Below are 25,700 nucleotides of genomic sequence, written 5' to 3' on the forward strand. Positions count from 1 at the left end.
AAGTAAATCCTTTGTGTGATATTCTGCCAATCTATGGTAACATTGAGCTCATCATTTTCCAAGAGTGATAACAAGGGTATGTTAATAATCACACTATTTTTTCTGTCCCTTTTATAGATATTTATGGTCACTCTTTCTATGATACTAAGAGCTATTTAACAAAATAAAAAAAAATCTTATATGTTGGGATGTATCTTCATCTATGTATTTTACCTTATTATATGAGTAAATAAATAAATAAATGAAAGTGGTTGATAGGTATGAGTTTTATGTTTGTCTGTGTCAAAGAGCTAGCTCATATGAGAGTATATACATACTTATCCATGTACACATAAATATATACAAACATGCCACGACACTCTGAATGTTATAAACAGATTTGCAGCAATGAACAACCATGTTCTTTCCCTTCCAGAAGATCTATTGTTAATTTCTCATTTTTCATGATAATTCATATTCTTGATATTATATATGTTGTATCTGGTTCATGCTTATCTCTCTGAATCTTTAAAATTGTTTTCACTTAAAAATGTCCACTCATTTTCAAAGAATGTTTTGTTCAGTTATTTAAAGCAAAGTGGCTGAATGGCAGAATTAAGAACACAGGTTAATTAGGATACAGTTGTCTCACATGGGTCACTGACCATGTCCTTCATAGCAGTTGGTTAAAGCACACTGAACATCGGTCCATGCAAAGTGAACACTGAGGACAAATGGTTAGAATATGGTAATAGTCACATGTTCTCATTCAAGAGTGGAAGAATGGAGATGGACCTAATATCCATGATAATATTTATTATATTGACCTAATATTTACTTATATTTATAATTTGGATGTTATTTACAAGTTTCAATCTTTATTTGTTTAATATGACAAAAGCTTAAAATTCTAATGCTCTGGGCCTCCCTTAGCCTCCAAGAGGCTTTTCTTTTTCCATTTTTCTGCTGCTCTTAAAAACATCAGAAATGCAAAACAACCAAAGTGGAACTCAATGATCTTGGTACATTAAAATTTGAAAGAGTCAACAATATTGGTTATATTAAATAAAATTTTACTAAATACATGTGATGTAATAAGACATTGCTTTAAAATATGATGAGTACAGTCATGTTTAATATTGAGAAACGTATCCAGCATTTTCAGTATAAAATTCAGCATTTTTAGTTTAAGTTAAATATTAACAGTAAGAATGACTGTCTATATGCAAATGGGATTTTGTTAACTCATTTTTCTCTCTCCATTTTCCTCTTTCATAGTGAAAAATGCATGAATTTATAAGATGGCACAAAGTACTAAAATAAATTCTAAAAACATGAAAAACCAAAAACAGGTATCTATTTTTAATAAGTAACTATGTCTGAAATAATTGTGGTTTAATATCAAATTTTATTTAAATTACAATTGAGACCTGTTATAAAGTAACTCAACTGTAAAATTTTCTACGAATCAGTTGATGTTTTAATAAAATAGTCATTTCCTAATTAATATGAAGTTTTTTATATATTAAATATAGAGTACTATATATAATGGTTTATAAAAACAATTGGTTCTATTAAAGTACATTAAAATGCTACCAAATAAATCCACTTCTGAATTAATTTTGAAGTTTTGGTTAAGATAAATTAACTGGGTTAGAGAAATTTTAATTGTAATAGGCCTACTTTATGTTTATGCTAATACATATTTATCTGTAAAGACTATAACCTCTTATCAAAATTTGAACTCATGCTTTTTTTTAATCTCTAACATCCTGCCCCTTAGCTGTAATGTGTGGATGCTTCGTGAATGTTTCAGAGAAAAATAATGAACATAGATATGACTCAGAACACCAAAATGAATTGAAACAAGTAAAACCAAAGTTGAATTGAAACTAGTCATTGAGAGGTAGATTTTGAAAATATCTTTGATATTTTAAATGTTATGGGAGTCAAAGTGCAAATAGACAAGCAGGGTTCTATTTTTTATTGCATCATCTGGTGGAATTTTTATGCAATTATTACAGGAAGACTATGGTAAAAGTAAGCTAAAACACATTTCTTTCTAGGATTGCTCTGTATATGCAATCATTTTTTTGTGTGATTACTTTTCCCAAACCCTCACTCCCTGATTTTTTTTATTAATTGTTGTTTAGCTACTGGACTTGTTTTAGAGGACAAATGCTTCGTTATGATTGTTTGATTATTCCCATTCTTAAAGACACACTCCACTTTGAGATCAATTAGAATAAATTCTAGTCTTCAAGGATCAGTCTCTAGTGTGTCTAAAAAACAGAGCATTATTATTGATTCAAACCAAAGCTGACATTGTCATTCAAAAAATTAAAAATTTAAAACAAAAGAATGGTTTTCTATACATTGTTATTTGGTTTTGTTATTTATTTATTTATTTATTTTAGTTGTAGATGGACACAATTCCTTTATTTATTTATCTTTACGTGATGCTGAGGATTGAACCCAGGGCCTCATGCATGCTAGGCAAGCACTCTACCACTGAGCCACTATCCTAGTGCACCCCCACATTGCTATTTGAATGTTTCTTATTTATCATCTATGCATATGCTCATTTTATTCTTTTTTTCAATGTAATCATTTGTTTTTTCTCAAGTCCAAAATGTTTGTTATCTTACTAAAAGGATATGTTTGTCTTGACTATAGAATGGTGTGATTTCAGTTGGTATTGACATCTAATTTTCTATGGGAGAGTGTATTTTCTTAGTTGGAAAATTGGAACAAATTTAAGCAAGTGAAAATATATACTATAAAAGTATATTCCATGTTTTTATTAATAACTGAAGCAGAGAGTTCATTTAATCTATATTGTTAATGGTTAAAATTATGGATTCTAGAATCTGCATTTCCTAATCCAATTCTTGTCTCCCACTTACTCTCTCTTTACCTTGGTTTTCTTATCTGTAATTGGTGCAGCATAATGGTGCCTATTTCATAGGCTTAATTTGAATATTATTATGAGTTATATATGAACACTTAGAACAATGTAGATGTAACTGGCCCTTGTTACACACTATAAAACTGTTCTCTTTATTATCATCATTATCATTACTATCGTTACAATATAATTTAATGAAATTGTTTTATAAGTAATCCTGGATTGTAACTTGACAATAGTTAACCATCTAGATTGGGTAATTAGGTTTTAATTTAAGAAGTAGAAAAAGAAGAATAAAAAGTATGTTCCTTAGGAATCAGATTCAAATATTCCTCCCCTCTCTCTCTTTTTTTTTTTTTTAATGTCATGACACAAAAGGTGTTTGGCATTCCCTATATTGCTTTTTGCCCCATATTTTACCTCTAATAGGGCAAAAGGTATTCACACATGCCTTGTTAAAGTTATGAGCAAACTTTGGTCATTAGGTTTTCCAAAAATATCTAAATTGTCTGGATGAAGTGATATAGTGGATTACAATTTGAAAATAGTTTCCATCAAGAAGAAAATGATGACTCCCAAAACAGAAGTCTATGAGCACCATAGGCCCTGAGAATCAAGCTAAGAGTTCATCAAATCTTAGTTAATTTTTCTACTTAAATACCATCACAAGTAGTAAAACACAATAAAGTCATAAACTTTTGCAGGTTTAAATCTTAGTTTTATCAATCTTTTTAACCAGACAAATTATTTAAACTTCATGATCTTCTGCTTCTTCATGTATAAATAGGGACAACTAGAGTACCATTCTCAAAGTTGAGTTGCAAGGACTGAATAATCTGAGGGAAATATGTAGTATAATGCCTAACATAGGATAATTTCTCAGTATTTTCTCTGTTAATATAACATGCTGATATCAATTGATAGTAAATTTAGATATCACAGGTAAACATAGTCTTTTTAAAAAGATAATCTCAGTTCAGTTTCAAAGCTAAAGGAAATTTTAGTAATGCAACTATATAATATCTATCTGTGTCACTACATTCTTACAATAATTTTTTTGATTAATTAGGTTCAAGGAATATTGCTGAGTTTGCACATTACTGTCTTTAACAGTACTTTTGAGCATAATTAAGTACATCTCAGAGATGAGTTCTCTTACCAGAGATTTATATTAATACATTAATTAACATAAAATATCATTCATTTAGTGCTTGCCAAATGACTCTGAGAACCCTCAATTTTACATACTACCATGTTTCTCATCTCCTGGGGATCTCTCTTCCTTATCAGTGACTAGACATAGACCAGGTCTTTTCTACCCTCCTTGAATCAGACCTCTGCTTCAAAGTAGCCTCACCTGGTGATCTGAATTCCAAGATTCAGGTAGATAATTTTTTTCCCTGGAAAGAAATGATTTTCCCTTATGGATTGTCTAAGTTTTCCTGTTTATTCCTGGACTCTATGTCTTTACTAGTGGATCACGAGAAGACCTTTTCTCTAACCATATAGCAGACTGCTTTTGCTGTGGCACCTCCAACAATAGATCTTGCTTGTGAGTTTTCAGTTTTTTCTAAGGCATTTAATTTTATTAGTAACAGTGTTTTGTATACCTCTTTGAGCGTTAACCACTGAAATTCTCTTACTATGGTCAATGGATACTCCATTATAAATACAAATGACAGTTATAGTTAAAAGTACTGGGAGGCTGTGTGATAAATGGGATTAACTTTGGTCCTGGAATCTAGTTTTTACAATTTTCTTCTTTTGGACCCAGGGATTAACCCAGGGGTGCTTAACCACTGAGCCACACTCCCCCACCTTTCTGTAATATATATATATATATATTTTTTTTTTTTTTCTTTTTGAGACAGGGTCTCAGTAAGTTGCTTAGGATTTTGCTAAATTGCCAAGGCTGGCTTTGAACTCGAGATCCTCTTCCTTCAGACTCCCAAACTCCTGGGATTACAGGCCTGAGCCACTGCACCCAGCACTTTCTCTGTCACATTAATTAAGTTTTTTAATCTTAGGTTCAGTTTCCTTATTGGTCAACTATGATAATAACATCTACTCAAATGGTTATTCCAGCGTAAAGTTAGTTCTCCAAGTGTGGTCTAGGAATCTCTTGCTGACTTCAGAGACATTTTCACACAAGGTCTCTGAGGTCAAAACTGTTTTAATATTAATTCTATGATGTTATTTATCCATTTTCCTCCCATTATCTTCCAAATGTACAGTGGAATTTTTCAGTAGTTTTACAGCATGTGCTATGAGAATCTAGCTATCTTGGCTAGAAATTGAAGATATTTGTTAGAATGTAAACCAATGTTATTATTCTTAGTATTTCTTAAAAATAAGTTATTTTTGTATTTTTGTTAACCAATGTGATGTTAATATGCAATGAATTTATTATTATTTTAAATGAATTAATAAATATTGTCGGTATTATAATTTCAGTGTATTTTACTTTTTTCTTTTCTTTTCTTTTGAATCCAGGGGTGTTTACCACTGAGTCACATTCCCAGTCAATTTAATTTTTATTTTTTATTTTGAGACATTGTCTCACTAAGTTCCTCAGGGCCTTGCTAAGTTTCTGAGGCTGGCTGTGAACTTGCAATCCTCCTGCATCAGCCTACTGAGCTGCTTGGATTACAGGCATGCATCACCACATGCTGCAGTTTCAGTTTCCTACATGATGAGCATGGATAGATCTAAAACCCACAAACAAAATATTTTTTAATTTTTCCCACAGATTATAATGATACCATGTTTGACAGGTTTAAGAACTGCTGTTCTGGAAATTAAATGAGTCGTTATTTTTTGGAATATGTCTACACAGATTAGGAATCTTATGATGGCATTGGCTATGATAAGTCAATATAAACTCATTTTATTATGCTATATTTCCTATAATTATAATTTGGTAAGTGATGCAATGTAAATATACATTTTTTTAAAAAAAGAAAAATTAAAGTGCAATTTTCTGTGTTGATTAGAGACAGGTCTGCATAAATAATTTGATGACAATTTGACCTGTTTTAAAAAATGTTGGGAAAATGTAGATTTTGTTATTTCTTGGAAACAGTAAGCCATACTAAGATGACAGCTGTCTTTAGGATTTAATGTAGTCAATTTTTATACAGCTACAAAGGGATGCTCAGACATTTTATCAAATGAGAATGTTAATGTAATAGATATTTTTCATTTTCATTATTGGCATTTTACATAATTATTTAGGATTCTATTCATTCATGTAATCATCTGTTTATTTGTCCTTTCAATGCAAAATGCATGGCTTAGTGGCCTACCACTGTATGCCAGGCATGGTGATCATTACTGGATGCAGTGCTGCTCAGAACTTAACTATTGCCTTTATCAATATTATATTGAAGCTAAAAGCAATAATAACAACAAGAAAATGTTATAACTTAAGTATAAGTTATAAGTTTTCTAATGCACTGCCAAACTTTTAAAGCTAAAACTTTACAGCTTTTTTTATAAGTTTATTTTTTTATTTACATCTCAGGAAACCATGAATATCATAGAAGAACTATTATAGAGTAAGGCAAATGGGAGTAGGTGAGGAAGAGCAGATGATAGAAGGCCAGCAAATGATGCAGCTTTGAAAAGCATGCACATGTGAAATGAAATTATGACTGCAAAGATTTTGTGTGTTTGCAATAATTAGCCAGGTGTGGCCTGGCTGATAGTGCTTGGCAGAATTATCTATAGAAAGTTTGCAGAGGGTTCTGATTTAAATAGAACAGCTACACTGTGTAGGGAAAAGTGTAAATAGGGAAAAGTGTAAATAACAGCTGGCAGTAGTTATGTGTCTCAAAATTCCAAATAGTGTTCTACTTTTGAATATAGGTTAAAGTAGATCTGATATGCCAGTGCTTTTTTTAGGATCTGGAGTCCTAGAATTCTGTAGAAACAGAGACTGATGTGATTTTGTGCTCTGCAGAATGTAGGCGCTCTTGGTTTAATGATTTGATAAAACTATAATTTGCAGCAAACGCTTTATTATTTCAAAGGAATTTAATAAATTTGGTGTCTTCCTATTGCTATATCAGGTTTTAAAAGTCTCTCCCTCTAGCTGTTAGTAGAAAAAAAGTTTATCTAAAAACCATGTATCAATCATACTAGTGATATTGACACCAGTTTTTCAACATAGAATGTTGGTGCTGTGTGAAAAGCACTTGAAAATCCTGAGAATATTCTTTCATTTAAAAAACATAGCATTCCTGTACTAGCAAATTCTAGGTTATACAAGAGTATGATTCAACACATGCAACATTTTCATAAGGAATATGTAACTTAAAGCTCTCTATCTTATAGTTTTCATGCATACTTATAGTTTCTGTCATTCCTATAAAATATGACAATTAGGGACAGATCTTTATTTTGATTTATCATAGATCAGTAAATAAAGTTTAAAGAATGTAAAATTAATTGGGGAGGCTGGTACGGTGCTGCACACCTGTCATCTCAGTAGCTCAGGAGGCTGAGGCAGGAGGATCACAATTTCAAAGCCAGCCTCAGCAAAAGCGAGGTGCTAAGCAACTCAGTGAGACCTTGTCTCTAAATAAAATACAAAATAGGGCTGGAGTAGTGGCTCAGTGGCTGAGTGCCCCTGAGTTTAATCCCTGGTACAAAAAAAAAAAATTACACTGCGGAAAATCTTTAGTTTTGATAGTTTCCTGGTTTAAAATATTGTGTACTTACCTGTGGAGTTTAAACATGCTTTTTTTTTTCTCCAGATTATAGTACTCCAATTATTTCAGAAAACCAAGTCAAGGAAGGGAGAGGGAATGGAAATAAGAAAGACAGTAGGATGAATGGGACATAACTTTCCTATGTTTATATATGAATATACCACCTATGTTTATATATGAAAACTCCACATTATGTATAACCACAAGAATGGGATCCTAATTAGAAATGTATGTATAATATGTCAAAATATGCTCTACTTTCATGTATATCTAAAAAGAACAAAAAAGAAAGAAAGCATGTCAAGTCAATAATCTGGTTCAAGTTATAGATTCTTAGCATTCAAATGGAATTCCAAGTCCCTAATTTCACAATAAACATTTTGCTGAATACAATCTACTATGAATACTTTTGGTGCCAATGAATTCATTAATTTCTAAGGCACTGAATTACATCCTGATATATCTCTACTGTCTTACCTAACACACTCAGGGGTGGGCAGTTTTTGTCTAACTACAGTGATGAGTGGTCCTTTTTCTTTGCCTTCTAGTGTTGGTATTTCATCAGCTCCCCAAAAGCAGTCCAGAACATTCTTGTTCTTTCATAGTCACACAATAAAGAAAAGTTTCCTCTCATTGATATTTGTTATTTTATTGACAAAAATACCTTTAGTTTTTAAATTTTTTGATATTGGTGTTTTATAAATCTGTGCTAGTCTTTCTTTAGTGGTTCCTAATTACATGAATTTATTTCAGTGTCCCTAAAAATCCCCCATTTACTCTAGTGTACCTTTTCTAAAGTTTATGCTCCCTTAAAATTTTTTAAATTTTAAATTTAAATATTTTTGTTAGTGCATTACAGTTATACATAACAGTGGGGTTCATTTTGACATATTCATAAATGCATAAAACATGGTTAACTCCATTTCAGTCACTAGTACTTCCTCTTTCCCTCTTTTTCTTCCTCCCTGATATCCTTCTTGTACTCTATTCATCTTCCTTCTATTAATTTATATAATTTAAATGGTGCATTGTAGTTATTTCTCTTTTTATTTCTCCTTGGAATATATAGTCATTTTGTATTTAGAATTATAGTTATTATTTTTCTTTTAGTCTCATACAATGGAATTGACTTAGGAATTTTTTAAATAAATGTTTCCAAAAAATTAAAGTAAATAATTTACTCTGCTTTTATGTCTCCTCCTTCTCCTGTCCTCTCATAAAAAGGGGTTTGCTGTTTTTTTTAAAAAAAAATTATTGCGTATATTTAAAATATACAACATATATACTATATATATTAAAATCGCTAATGCCATTTAACAAATTAACATATCCATCATCTCACATATTTATCCATTCCTTTATCCCACAAGCTCTGCACCCACAAGAGGTGCTATAATCAACTCACTTAGAAATCCTAAATATTGTTATTAATTATAGTTCTCATGTTGTACATTAGATCTTTCAGCTTTTTTCTATGTATTGATGTTTTATATCTTTTGATCTACATCTCTCCATTATTTTTACAGAACTTACTAGCCTAAACAATTTCCAATGAAAATATTTTTCCTATTTGTAGGAAATTAAGAATATAGTAGTATTCATTTCATAATTATGATACACTTTGTCTGTGATTCTCCAACACAGTATACTTCATTTATTTTTCTACTTTAAGAGCTACTGGGGTCGTATCTTATGGCTGCATACTCAGATTTGCTGCAGTGTGATATCCACTGGGAACTTTGCTAGTTGGTTTTTGTGGTGGTGAAATTCAAGTAAATGAGGAATGTTTTTAAAGTTAAGTGTGTAGAATGTAATATTATTGGAAAGCAGTTATCTATCTAGGTTTGTTTGTTTTTGCAGACAATGTTTGTCAGGTGATGAGATTTGCTGATATGAGACATATTATTAGGATAAATGACCTTTTTAAAGATAATTCGGCTCTCACTTTTTCTACCCTCTTTATTTTGACATATGATAAAAGGGCAGAGATTTCATTTTAGAATGTAGTCACTTCTAAGATGGTATTCAACATATCAATTTGTTAATTACTTTCTCATCTGTAGGTGTCATTCTAAATACTTTCATTTAAAATACAAAGTAATTACTTTGGCTTAAACAAAGAAAATTAATGGAAAATTGTAGTTCCTTTTAGTAAAGCAATATAGCACATAAATTAAAATCTTAAATTTATGAGTGTTTTAATAAGTTTTTGGGTTATTCAATGATTTAGTGAGTTCTGATTATGTAATTTAGAAAGGTTATTAACATACTTATGGCAATATGTTACCCTCTACCTGTTCTTCATTTATGTGACTGCTGATAGTCAGCTTTTCTTTGCATCTCCACTTTGGTTGTGTTGTTAAAAGAATAGTAATTGAAAATGACTATGTACTGAATTTTCCTGTAGCAACATAAAATAGTTACTTTTACTGTAGTCTCCAGAGAGAATGTAAGATGTACTTTTGGCTATCATCTTACAACTCAAACCTAGCTTTTCTATTTCTCATTGATGTTTTTGCAGTCTCATTGAACTTTACACAATATTCTAGTTCAATGCCAAAGAACCTATGAATAGGACAAGTGTTGAATGCATTTGTATATACAGTGAACACCTCAAGTAGCCTTCACTTCAAAGAAGGGAATGTTCCCTGTTACCCATCCCTTTGACATTGTCCATTCCTAAGAGAGAAAAGTTGATTCTGCTGTTTTCATAGGACATGGATTATTTCTGTAGCTGATGCTCTGGACTGCAAGGGTCATCTTCCTATTCTGAGATGAGCTAAACCAAAATGTGGAGAGTTCCAGGTAGAAATAAATAACTGCATCCTTGATGACACATCCTTTGGGTTGTTCTACATTAGTACTTGTTTTATGAAATATTGTCACATCACTGTTTGAAACTAATTTTTTTTTTTTTGGTACCAGGGATTGAAACCAGTGGTGCTAAACCACTGAGCCACATTCTCAGTCCGTTTTATTTATTTATTTTTAAAATTTTAAGACAAGGTATTGCTAGTTGCTTAGGGTCTTACTACATGTTTGAAACTATTTTAATTCAGGTCGTCTTATAAGGAAACACAAACTCTTCATCCTATGATTAAAATGCTTTAATTTCTTAACACCTTTTATTCACCATGTTTGGAGTTTCCATTTCATATTAATACTTTTCTTTATTTTTTTTCTTTTTAAATCTTTAATAATTGGGGTTTATTTTTCATCTCTTCCTATTGTAAATAGGGAAGATGAGAAACACTATAATTAACAGAATGATTAATTGAAAGGAAGGATTTGAGGTGTATTTAATAATCTATTACAATTATATTCAGTAATATTAACTCTGAAGAATACTATAGAAGCCAAGAAATAGAAAGCTATGACATATTATTATGTTCCTATCACTGGCCAATATATTAACTGCATTTCACACTAAATCCATATTCTTCTAAAATGGGCATATAATCTCCTAGGACTTTGCTAAATTAAAAAACTATAATACTAAAAAAGCATTTTAACAATATTATGGTCCACAAATTCAGCCATACAGAAATATTGCTCGTTAAACTTTTCTGAAAACCAAGCTTGATCTCTATCTCAGGCCCATTCCGCTTGATAGCAGAAAACTTTTTAATATTTTCCAAGAAAATTCACTTCCAAGGACATTCACCAAGGACATAGTACATTATAGAGCTAAGCTTAGTCAAATTCAAACATTTTTCTCTTCATCTTTTATTTTCTGTTGTGTTCTGTGACTTTTGTGACATTTGATATTTCATGAAGAGATATGTTTATACTCAATTTGTGAAGGCATCCTCCACCATGGAATTTAGTCATTGGTACTTATTTGAAGTGGCTCTTGTCTATATATCTGTCATCCTTTTATGCTCTTAGTGATACTTGGCTGCATTTCCTTAATGTGATTTTCAGATACATTTGAACCAGTGACTAGCCATAAATAACTTCTAATGATCCAATGGACAGTTTACTGCATTTCTTGCATGCCAAGTATTTTAGGATATCAATAAGACCTCTCTGTTCCTAACATTTCATACCATGGCCTCATTCCAGGCTGAAACAACACAAAAAGTTGAGGCAGTCTCTTGTCCTTTTAAATATACACTATAATTTTGAAAAAATTCTACTAAATATTTATATAATTTGAAAGCAAAGTAATTATGTCATGAGAGAGAAGTTAAATATCCTTGTTGATCATTGACATATTAGATAAAATTAAGTGGAAAGTTTCAAAACTTTAGCTTTGCTGCTACTTAGAAGCATTCTTGGAATGAAATACATGGTTCCCGATAATTAAAATTACCAACAATAATTTAGGGAAGAGATTTATTCTTCCTTTTTCCTATCTCAGCAGATTCCAATCTTAATCAGCTCATTTCACAATTGCCTATACAAATACATCTGAGGATAACTTTTATTATAACTGGCTGTTGATGATGAAGCCCACTTATAGAAAGCAGAATGTGACTGTATCATGATTATTCCCACTGATTTCTAAGAAAGAATCATATATATAGTTTTTTACAGTAAGTAAATAAAAACAGTACATCCTGTATTTAGTATTTATTGAGTAATGCTTCAGAATTTGATTATCACCTGTTTTTAGAGTAAAATAATTTAGCATCTTAGGAATGATATAACTCTTACCTCTTACCTTAATAAGAAGTCACTTTTCCAATATTCATAACAGAAGATTAGTCACAGTTGTAGAATGTATTTGTCAGATTCTCTTTCACAGTCATATAGTTTCTTAAAACTTACAATAATTTTTTTTATCTTACTGAAAAAATGTTTTAAGAAAACTCTTTGTTATCCAGTAACATCATCAACTGTGTGTACTTTTCAAGGAAATACTTATTTCTACTATTGCCCCAAATGCAGTTTTGTTAGTATTATGCATTCCTGGGAAAAATACTGGTACAAAAATTGTTCTAGCTAGATCTCTTTTTGTTACTATTGATTAGCTTTGACCCTTTCATGAAAGAGCTGAAATTGGACATCATGATTTCTAGTCATTTCTGTCCCAATAGAGAAAATTTTAAAGATGAACTGGCTCTCTCCTTTTTGAAGCAGATATTTAATTTTAGGTAAAACCTGAATCTACCTGGTCATCTATAGTCAATTCTTTTTGTGTTAATATTTGAATATCAAATAGTAGCATTTTGCACATAATAGCCAACTTTCCTCTTAGCTTCTCTGTAAACTAATATTTCTACCCCATTGCTTATTAAAATCAGGCCTAGTTACTGAAGACACTCTTTACTTTTGGCATGCACCTAGTATCTGAATTTCTAGGTGCAGTTTTTATTGTTAGACTTCTCTGAATATTGAGTACTTCCTTGTAGTCTATTGACATCTCACTCTACATAATGCACACCCACACAGATTTACCCCTATTCTGCTCTTTGGAGCAACAGAAGAAGAACACATGCATATAAGCACACATACACAATCTTTGCAACAAAAGTCTGTTCCTGGAAAACACATACCTCCTTGCTACCTGCAAATCTCTTCCTTTCCTGGTAGCCATCCCTTTCTTCTTCAACCAATCCTTATCTGAAATATTTGCAGGTTCCTTTCCATGTTTAATACTGGGGAGAACCCTAAAATGTAGATCTATATGTAAATATTAAGTAAGATTTATATTGTAAATGGAAATGAACCTTGGAAAATATGGAAAAGGTTTTATATTTTCTATCATAAGGACTTTCTGTTTTTTCTGTCAAAAGAAAAAAGAATGCATCTTAGTGTCTTTGCACCTATATGAGTAATCGATTGTCACAATTATGCTAGGTAATAAAGCAATGCAAAATCTCATCAGCATAGAAAAATAAGCACTGATTGCTTACACATCTGAACTTAGCTTCAGATTGGTGCTGTGCTTCAGCTGATCAAGCCTGGGCTTAATCACAATTCTAGAGATTGGCCAGCTATTGGATAATCTAGGTTGCCTTGGCTAGAGTGACTGGAATGGTAAGTTTTTTTTTTTTTTGCTAATTTTGTTTCTTTTGAGATAAGCAAGACTTGCTTTGGCTGTTGCTGGCATAGTCACAAAAGTATGGCAAATATCCAAGAGGATAAGAGGAAAAGTAAAAAATAAGTAAGCACCTTCAAGCCTCTGGTTGTGTGTTTGTTATTATCCCTTTGTCTAAAGCTGTTCATATAGCTAGGCCTTGAGTTTGTATGGTAGAGTGCTACAAAAAGTTAGATAACAAAGAGAGAGGACATATGGAGGAATGAAAATTGGGGGACATAGAAAAAGACCAATAGAGTTAAAGAAATGGGAACAGGAGGAAGAAATGGAAAGAGGCAGTATACTGGGGATTGAAATGGAGCAAACTGTATTTTTATAAAATTAACCCCAATATTATGTATAATGATAATGCACTAATAAAAATGTTTTAAAAACTGAGGGACAATTTTGCAATCTACATGTAAATACTTAATTTGGTGATCATTTAAAGAAAATCTGTGAATCCAACTCTGTGCCAGATTTTAAAAGAACAAACCTGGTTTCTTTAATAAATGAGCTCGTTTTTATTGTTTATAGTGGTGATAACATTTTAAAAAATGGTTATTGACTATTTGCATAAAGTGCCTCTAATACTACATGCTTTTAATAGTTGACTTAAATTTCAAGGGCTGGGGTTGTGGCTCAAAGGGTAGCATGCTTGCCTGGCATGCGTGCGGCCCGGGTTCGATCCTCAGCACCACATACAAACAAAGATGTTGTGTCCGCTGAAAACTAAAAAATAAATATTAAAAAAATTCTCTCTCTCTCTCTCTCTCTCTCTCTCTCTCACACACACACACACACACACACACACACACACACACACACACATTCTCACTCTCTTTAAAAAAAATTCAATTTGTTCTAATTGTTCAATAAAGGCATCATAAAAAATAAAAAATAAAGATTCAAAACTACTGGGCAATCAGTAAGTAAAATTGAAGTTAGGCATAAAAACTTAACCACAGGAGTTAATGAACCTGAAATTATGTTATATGTCTTAAGCATAGTTCTGAATCCGTTCCTGACTTTCTAGTTCTCTAGGCTTGAGGTATAAGGATATTTCTAAGATTGTAATAAATCTGGAAGCATGCTAAATTCCCTCTGCCTCCCTTCCCTCTATCTGCTCTTGTTTTGTGGCAGAAGAAAGCATATCAGCTCATGGCAGCTGGGTAGCAGAGAGACAGACACATGGATAGGATAGGAAGAAGTAGCCAGGGACAAGATATAGTCCAAAAAGGCATGCCCCTAGTATCCCCCTCACTTTCTTTCTCCAACCATGCCCCACCTGCCTGTAGTTGTAATTTTCACCTACTACCAGTAAATTATTGATCCATCAAGTGGATTAACCTACTGAAGAAGTTAGAGCCCTCAGGATCAGATCACTTTCCCAAAGCTCCACTTTTGGACATTGCTGCATTGGAGACCAAGACTTCAACACATGAGTTCTTGGGGGATATTTTGGATCTAAACCATAATGCTCCCTGAATCTCTCTGCCCCCATTTCCAGTTTTTGTACTAAATAAAGTCTTATTTGAAAAGTTGCTGACTTATAAAAACATCTGAATATGGTTAGTTGACTAATAAATCATCTAGAACTCTAAACAACAAGATATAGCACATTTCCTTTATGTTCCAAAAGAGACATTTGGTTGTCATGTTTTGTTTGATTTCTTTTCCAGCATACAACAGCATTGTCATAATGCTCCATTTTATGTCAATTGAAGTTTTGCCATACATGGACACTATATAACACATTACTTACCAAATTAGCGATCATTTTGAGATCATACTATCATACTATGTCAGCCTCACTTTTGACAACTCTTTTTTAAGGTTTTTGTATCATATTTCAATCCTGGTATATAACTCGCCATTACTCAGATATGTTCTTTATCTGTCTCGGGACTTGACAAAGGGAATTCTCTCTGAATAAAGTCTATTTCTCTTTAAAAAGTCTCTTTCTCTTAAAACATGTCCTTACATATACTTTTCAAACTCTTAAATCAAGAATGATTTTTTGTTCCATGGAATCATGGATAATGCCTGTGTTACTTACTATGGAATCCCTAATGTCTTGGAATTAGAAGATTAGAAGATTTAATAAAAGGAAGGCCTGTAGTAAATGTTGAAATAATAATAAAGGATGTTTGCTTTAAAAATGGATACATTTTGTGTCTCTAACTTATATTTTTCATTTGATGCCTTGGACAGATTTCATTCTGATTTTCATTTTATACCTAGATGACTATTTCTTATGCTAGAGTAAACTCTACAGTTTGAAACCTATAAGACTTACAGAAGTTCCTGCCCCATATTCCAATACCCAGGTCAGGGATCCTAGAACTCTTTAGCACTTGAATTGTCTGCTTCTCAAAAACATTCCTTATTGATAAAAATGTAGACGAGCTTATGGGTCCCACAATATTTTTAGTAAGAATAATGTTTGTTATTTAATCAAGGAATTTTTATTTTAAGATCAAACATATAGAAAAAACATTCACTATAATTTCAAATATATTATTTACTGAAAAATTGCTCAAATAGTTGTGTTGGTTAGCTTGCTTTCTGTAAGAGATAAAAACTTAAAAGAAAGGAAAGCTTTATTTTGGCTCCTAGTTTCAGATGTTTCAATCCATGGTCCTTTGGCCCTGTTGCAAGGCAGAATATCATGGCAGGAAGCATATGGAACAACAAAAAATAATTACCTATTGGCATCAAGGAAGCAAAGAAAACTGGCTAGGGTTCTCACTGTTCATTTCTAGGGCATGCCTCCAGTGATATATTTCCTCCAAGTAGGCTCCACCTCCTAAAATTTTCACCATATTCCAATAGCACTGATAAGGAAGAGGTAGATATACGTGGTGGGAACATGAAGATTAAGGGATTAATTCTACAAACTGAGACTGTATGACAACTCTCAACACGTTAAATGAACATAAAGTCATCCTGACCCTGTTATGACTTAAGATGATAGCCCCTCAAAAAATATCATTCATAGGGCTGAGGAATATTTTTCTAATACTCCTTACTTTGATAAGAGAATGACAGATTACTCCTATCGGAGGCTGGAGAGTTCAGTAGCCTCAAGGTTTATGAAAACAAGTAGCAAATAAAACCGGTCAATACAAACCAATATGACTAAAGTTGCTTTCAGGCCCTTGTCATATTATTTAATCTTATACAATTATAAATTTTTACCCGCATGAATTTCACTTAGACACTCCTGAAAGAAATATTCACTAGGGACTTAAGCACAATTCAACTGTCAATCAAGAGCTAGACGATGATGCTCTGGCAGGATGCTCTGAAAACTGCCCCTTAACTCCAAGGAAATCTGAGCCCTCAAAGAAGTGACATCCATCTCTCTAGTAATCAGGGAAATGCAAATCGAAGATTCACATCTCACTCCTGTCAGAATGGCAATCATCAGGAATACGAATAATGATAAATGCTGTAAGGATGTGGAGGAAAAAGGTATATTCGTATATATTTTGGTGTGACTGCAAATTGTACAAACCAATATGACTAAAGGAAAAATATGATAATTCTTGAAAAAACTCAGAATGGACCCACCATCTGACTCAGTAGCCTGCTCCTGGTATTTATCCAACAGAACTTAAATTACCATATTATAGCAACACAACCACATCAATGCTTATAGTAGTGCAATTCACAAAGCAAAATTATGAAACCAGTCCAGATACCCATTAGTAGAATAATTGTTTAATGAAATAATAAAATGTGGTATATATACATGCATGCACACACACACACACACACACACACACACACACAGTGGAGTTTTACTCAGTCATAAATAAGAATGAAATTGTGACATTTGTTGCTAAGTGGATGGAAATGGAGAATATCATGCTAAGTTAAATAAGCCAGACTCAGAAAATCAAAGTTCAAATGTTTTGTCTCATTCATGGAAGCTAGAGCAAATAAGATAAAAAAGGGGAAAAGAAGGGAGAGATGTTGGATATTATAAAGATATGGGATAAATTAGTAAAGTAGAATAAATTGATCAAGAAAGAGGGAGGAGGGATGGGAAAGGGAAGTGTTAAAATTTAGATATCAGATATTTACCAAAAGCTCATGTGTGGGACAATGAAAGGCAGTTTAGAGGTGAAATGATTTTGTTAGGAGAGCCTTAACCCAATTAGCACATCAATTCATTGATAGGGGTTAACCAGGTAGAAACTGTAGGCTGGAGGGGCAGTGGAGGAGGTGTGTCAGTGGGGACATGCCTGCCTTTGGCTTTTATATTTTGTCCCTGATGAGGGATCTCTGTCTCTCTTTGTGTTTCCTGATTGTTATGTCCTGACCTGCTTTCCTCCACCAAACCCTTCTGCCATGATGATCTCTCATCTTGGACACAGAGATATGGAGTTGGCCATGTATGGACTGAGGCCTCTGGAACCATGAGTCCGCAAATAAGTTTTTCCTTTTTTTTTTTTTTTTGGTCAGGTGTTTTGATCATAGCGAAGGAGAAGGTGACTAAAACTGGGAGAAAATATGGAATAAATTTTTTAAAATCACATTATATGCCTATATAAATATACCACAGGGAATTCTACCTTTATAGGTATAAAGCACAAATTAAAAAAAAAATAAATGAGCCAAAAAAAGATTAGTAGAGAAAGGATAAATGGGGGAGGGCAGAGGGGGCTAGGGAGAACAGGGACCAAAATGGAGTAAATCAAAGTCCATGCTTGCATAATTTTGAATGAATGCAACTACTATATGTAACTACAATGCTCTAAAAAAGAAATTATTTTTTTCGATTTCCTCTTTGAGACAACACTCTCTCCCTTGAGAGTGTCTTCTCTCCTTCTTATTTCCCTTCTAATAAAGTTTGATGTGCTTTTACTACTCCTTGTATCTTGCTTGAAATTTTATCTTGCCAAGACATAAGAGATGAGAATGCAACATAACTTTCCAGTGTTGACACCACTAGCTGAGGAATGAGCCTTTAACACATGAAATTTCAGGGGACATTTGAAACAAAAGTCATAATACATTTTAATATGTTATTGTTTCTGAGGAATTTATTGTTTAATAATCATCTCAAACTTGCTTTACTATGAAGCCTTGTGTGTGTGTGTGTTTGTGTGTGTGTGTGTGAATAACCTCCAATATTATCTGTGCTATATTTTGAAAGTACTAAACAAATAAGAATATAATCAAAAGATTAATTAAAATTTATGTAATGGAAAAAAGCTACAATTGAACAAGTAACTAGGTTTCACTAAGTGCAAATGGTAGAATGTAATTGAATTTATGAAATCCATAAATTCTTTATGGTGACTACATATAACCTTTATGAATATTATTTGGCAGCTTTTGCATAACCCTGCCCTCCATCTCCATGAAGAATATTTTCATTTGTTAATTCATTTTTTTCATGAATAATGTATTAAGTGGTAGATACTGAGTTGGCTACTAATGCAGTAATAAGAAGCAAGAGATGTTGCATACACGTTAAGCTTCACAATAAAAGAATCATGCCTTTAACTTAAAATGTAACTACCCTATGAGGAGAGTTTTTATAGGTTTGTAAATTATTTAAATTCTTGATTACATGAGAACCTTAGAGATTGAGTGTGTAGCTTAGTGAAAGAGAACTTTCCTAATATTAATGAGCTCTGAGTTTAATCTCCAGCTGCCAACACAAACAACAAAAACAAAACAAGGCAAAAAAGGATAATCTTAAAATGCAAGAAATTAATGAATAGGAATTTTGGACAATACAGAGCAGAAAAAAATTCCTCCTATGTGTACTAGTTTCTCTACTAAAAGAAACATAACTTTCTACACATTTTCAATGTAAATATCTGTTCAAATTTGCAATAACTTTAATGAATACAGTTATACAAAACTATTTTGAAAGGTTAAAGAATGGGTAACTTTAAATAAACAACTAATTGCAATGGTTCTCATACAGTAGTAAGTGATAAATTAATAACTGTTAAACTAATTTGGACTAAAGATTTTGGTATCAATAAACAATAATGCTTTTAGAATTCCATAGCTTTTTATAAAGCAAGGTAAGTAAAATAGTTTTATGTTTTACACTGTTAAAATTCTTATATTTGCTACTTATGAAGATTTTAACTCCCAACAAATACCAATTCTATTTCAAAAGCATGGCTAACTGATGCTTTATGTATCAGCTATGAGTACATCCAACTTGTAGACCAAACAGGGCTATATATATTTGTCTCTTTTTTTGTGTGAGGAATTTATTGTTTAATAATCATCTCAAACTTGCTTTACTAACTGACCTCTACAGGGTCAGTTACCAATATTCAGCAAAGGCATTGAGCAAGTTGACCTCTAAGACAAAAACAAAATGTACCCTAGGATTCTGGTGTCTCATCAAAAATCTTTGAGGTAGACATCTAGTGTACATTACTATTCTCAAATAAAAAGTAAACCATATTTCATTTTTGTATTTACATTAATACTAAATACATAATGTAACAAATGATTAACTTCAAAGGAAGCCGTATTTCTATAAAACTAGAACTAATTTGTCTACTCAGAGGCCTGCATTTTCCTAAAAAGTATGAGAAAAATACTCATATTTGGATGCTTGATGATGAGTTCAAATTACAGGAAATATGGAAATATTCTCAGAACAAAGTGTTTAAAAGAGAACAAATCTAAGAAAAGTGTCAATAGGTGCCAAATAGTAAAATATGGATTGCAAATTGTTACAGTTTGGATATGAGGTATCCCTAGAAAAGCTCATGTGTAAGGTAATGCGGGAATATTCAAAGGCAAGATGATTAGATTATGAGAGTTGTAACCTCATCAGTGGATTAATTCACTTGATGGTTTAATAATTTGAATAGAAATAATTTGCTAGGAAATAATTGTAGACAGGTGAGGTATGGCTGGTGGAAGTAAGTCTAGGGATATGGACTACAATTTATTTTGTCCCCGATTCCCTCATTCCCTCTGTCCCTCCCCCTCTCCTTCCTGGTTGCATAAGCTGGACAGCTTTTTTTATGACACCCTTTCACCATGATGTTCTGCCTTAACTTGGGCCCAGAGCAATGGAGTTGGCTAACCATAAAAACCATGAGCCTAAAATATATTTTCCTCCTCTAATTTATGCTTAGGTGTTTTGATCACAACAACAAAAAATTGATGAACACATAAATAAAAGTCCTTAAAAATGATGCATTTAGTGGTGATTTTTCACTATCTATTTTTGTCTTGAACTGTAGCTTTGTCTTATTTCATAGATGATTTGAAATATATTAATTGGTATTCACTTGTAATGTTTTGCAGATAAAAGTTTTAAATATGTTATTTCATACTTTTACTTTTTAATATTAAAAGCTACATATCTAATATAGACAATAGTGGCCAATAAAACAGTTTCAATTTGCAGTAAAAACTTTGCACCTAAATATTTCTATTATTGGTGTATAATTTTGATATTATTATGTGCTTAAATTGAAATTTAGACAATATAGGCACTTGTAATTATCATCAAAATCAGGACATAGAATATAGATTTAATCCCAGAAATTACCTTTACGTCCATTCACAGTAAACTCCTTACCTCCCAAAATCATAGATTTCTATTACATCTTAGAAATTTTATATGTAAATGTACTCTCCTATGTTTTGTTTCTTTCAATCAATATAATATTTTGGTATCAATCTATGTTATTCCTTGTTTCAATGATTATGGAATTATTTTCTAATTTATAAATATAAGATAAATTGTTAACATTCAAGTTATAACTTTTTTTTCAGTTTTTCTCTTATAAATAAGCTGCTTATAACATTCCTGTACAAGTTTTTGTGGATATGTATTTGTACTTTTCTTACTAAATAAGAGTGAAATTTGAGTATCTGAGTTTTATTTTTCCAAATTGTTTATACCATTATATATTTCCAGTAGTAATATGTGTGTGTTGCAGTGTCTTATTCATTTGGGGCTGTTATTTCAAAGCATTATAGCTTTAGTGATTTATAAAGAACATTTATTTATTATGGGAGCTCTAGGAGTTGAAAATCTGAGATCAGAGTGGCAGCATGGTCTGTTTCTAGGGAGAGTCCTCTTCTAGTTTCTATCATGACCTAGTAAAAAAAGGGTGAGCTACCTCTCTGGAATCTTGATGTCAGGGCACCAATTTCATTCATTAGGATTCTATCCTCGTTGCCTAATTACTTCCCAAAGGCCCACTGTCAAATATCATCCTTGGGAATTAGATTTCAACAAATGAAGTTTGAAGGGGCATAAACATTCAATTCATTACATCCAGATACTCCCCAAACCTTGGCTTTACCAATTAAAAACCAAATGGAAAAGAAGTAGTATTTCTATGTGATTTTAATTTGAAATTCTATGATGACTAATGCAAGAGTTATCTGAACAGTCTTGGTACAACTGCTTTTCCAGACATATGCATTGTGAATATTTTCCCTCAGGATGCAATTTCATTTTCATTTTCTTAATAGGTATCTTTTTAAGAACACACATGTTAAGGTTGAAGGAAATTTAATTTGTCATTTTTAAAATTTAATGGTTCATTTTTGTCTGAATCCTAAGCTTTCAACAATTTTTTTTGCTTACTTCTAACTTTCCAATATTAATTCTATTTTTCTCCTAAACGTTTTTTTTATCTTTTATAAACGTCTGTGATCTCTTTTGATAAAATTTTTGTGATTTTGTGTTTACTGAGAAATAAAGGTTGAAGGGCATTTTTTTTAAAAAAAATAATGGATGTGTACTTGTTTTAGCACCATTTGCTAAAACAAATCTTTCTTAATAAATTATCTTGGCACCTTTATCAAAAATCCATTGATCATATATGTGTGGATCTACAATTAGATATCTATTCTGTTCTACCTTTTGTCTTATAAATAACAGTATTTCCTCATCTGACTCTAAAGTAACCCTCCACCTCCCAAAAAGAGCATTTATTCCTATTATGTTCTTTCTGGAAAAATTTCCATATAGATTCTAAAGTTAATTTATCAATACATGGAAAAAAGTTTGCTGAGACTTCCACTTCCAGAGAAGTACAGGATACAACAGAACACTTTTACTCTTCTACATGAAGCAACCAAAAAAAAATCAATTAAAATAGTTTTAAAAGACACTGGCTAAAATTTAAGAATAATAATTCTGAAGAAATGGGGAAGAGATACTACAATTGACTCAGATTATAGACTTGGGAGATTTTTCCAGGTTTTTATAGGGAGTAGAATGTGGGTAGAAAATAGTGGAGTTTCTAAACTAAGGGTATGGAGCTGAGAGTTTGGGAACAACAAAGAGACATATTGGAGAAGAGAGCTACAGTGAGGGAATTCTAGAAATCTATAAATTACTTCCTCTGAGTACTCAGCCTCATATCTATTACTTCATTTACGTGCGAAACTACTTGACCCTGGGAAAAAAGCTACCTAGAGAATTAGAGGTCACAGAATTCAGCATTCCCATAGGACTGAGAATGATTCCTCTTCCCAACAGTCATATTAGAAAACAAGTTTCTTAAGGATTTGGGTAGAGCACACCAAAGTGTCACCTCAGTACTATAGAACAATTATTGTAAACTGAGCACCTTCACTACCACCTAACAAACCTAAAAGCAAGACATGCAATAAAACATTTTTAAATAACTTAATTGTGTTTTAAGTGAACACTCAAGAATATTTTTTGGAAACCAAATGTCTCATATGTATAAGATGAAGGTCACAATGTTCAATATCTGCTCAAAGTTCAAAAGGCACATAGGAGCAGGGAAAATATGTTTCTTAAAGCTAGCATAATGCTATTCTGGAGTTGTCAAAGATGTTAAAACCATTATTATGACTGCATCCCACTAAAAAATTTACAAAGAATGTTGAAATAACCTAAAGAGTGACCAAATCAAAATTTCTAGAGATGAAATCTTCAGGTGTATGATAACAAATATTCTGGATGGTATTAAATTCATATTAGATGTCAGAGAATATACTTTTGAATTTGAAGTAATAGCAATAGAAATGAAACACATTTCTATGGCTACAGTGAAACATAAGGAAAATAATAACAAGTAATGAATGATGAATCTGTGAGCATTGGGAGAATTTCAAATAGCCCAATACATGTGTAAATGCAATGTCTTAAAGAAAGGTAAGAAAAGGGGAGCAGAATAAAACATTTGAATAAATGTCACCTACATTTATTCGAATTTGGTTAATCATGAGGACTTATAACAGGGATTATATTAATTAAGTTGTGATTTAAAAGAAATATATTATAGGCATAAAAGAGATACAAATTGTGAAGTAAGCTATGAAACAAAGACAAAGATTACAGCTGGATTTGGAGAAAAATGAAAGTGGGATAACAATGGATTAACATATTTAAAGTACTAAAACATATTATCAATTGAGAATTTTATACAGATCACGGTTATTTATTTATTTATTTATTTATTAATTAGAATTGGGGATCAAAAATACAGCTTCAACACGCCAAGCAAGCACTACATCCCCAGTATGCACAATTTTATCTTAAAGAAGGTAAGATACTCTTTTGGACTAAACAAAAAAAAAATATTTATCACCAGTATATCCACATTAGAAAAATACTTGAATGAATGACTCCAGAAGACGGGATGATGCCACAGAGAAGTAAAAATCTATGCAAAGAATTAAGAACACTAAAAATGGTGGGTGGATGTATACATACAATATTTTTTCGAACTTAAATATCATAAAAATATGTTTGGAAGTTTAAACAAAGCAATAACAATGGATTTGGGAGTTAAAATATGAAAGATAAAATATAAAAATATGGAGTAAAATGAATGACAATAATAAGACACAAATTGGGAACAGCAAAATCTAACCATAGTATTTTAAAGTTTTGCATATGAAGTTTTATTTATTACTTGAAGATATAGTCTAATACATTGATTCTATATAATTTTGGCTCTGAAGCAATCAGTAAAATAACAGAAAACACACATGGCTTTATTTATTTAGTAAAAAAGGGGGGGATAATTAAAAAATGGAAAAAATAACAGAGAAAATATATATGTAGCCATATCATAAATCAAATTAAGTATAAATATAACAATTAAAAAGCAAAGATTGCCAGATTATATATATAATTACAAGCAAGTATATAAAGAAATTAATTTCAAATATGAATAAACAAATGAATAATTGTAAAAGGATAGTAAACAATAGAACATGGTAAAATAAAATTATATTCATGGTAACTATTATGTATTAGAAAAAGTAGATTGCAGATAAAAATATTAGTAAAGAAATTTATTTCATAATGATAAAAGAATTAGTTTCATAAGGAAATAAGAATCCTAAAGATTTATTCATATAAATTCATATTTATTTGTATAAACTCATTTGTATAAGTTTCAAAATATATGACACACAAATGGATAGCTTTACAGGTAGAAATATACAAATCTACAAATAGATGTTTCATTTCAGTATCACTCTTTTAATAATGAATGAAACAAGTACTTCTTATTTTTACCCTATCATTATATTATTTTTAAAAAATTTACAGTGAGGAAAAGTGTGTCCATACAACTATAATTTTGTTTCACTTTCAGTACATTATTTGATAAATTACAAGACATTCAGTATTGTAAAGTTAGGCTTTGTGTTAGATGATTTTCCCCAATTTTCTAATAAAAGTATTCTGAATCTATCAAAAGTAAGCTAGACTGAGATATGGTAGATGTTTGTTAGGTTATGTGTATTAAATATATTTTGACTTATGAGGTTACATTCATGATATGCCCCCATTTTAAACTGATGAGCATCTATATTTTGTTGAGAAATTTGGGATCTTATTTCATGAGTGATATTGGTATTTTTTAGTATATCCATTTCAGGTTTTTTGTTAGTGTTTCTTGACACATAAGTTATTCTGAAATGTGTTTTTAAAGTGCCAAAGAAATTGAGACTTCTACATAAAATGATGTTATTGATTTCTAATCTGTTATGGAAAGATTTACACATGCATTTACACATGTATTGGGCTAATTGAAATTCTCTCAATGCTCACAGATTCATCATTCATTAC

The sequence above is a fragment of the Ictidomys tridecemlineatus genome, chromosome 7 (assembly GCF_052094955.1).
Source record: "Ictidomys tridecemlineatus isolate mIctTri1 chromosome 7, mIctTri1.hap1, whole genome shotgun sequence".
NCBI classification, from domain to species: domain Eukaryota; kingdom Metazoa; phylum Chordata; class Mammalia; order Rodentia; family Sciuridae; genus Ictidomys; species Ictidomys tridecemlineatus.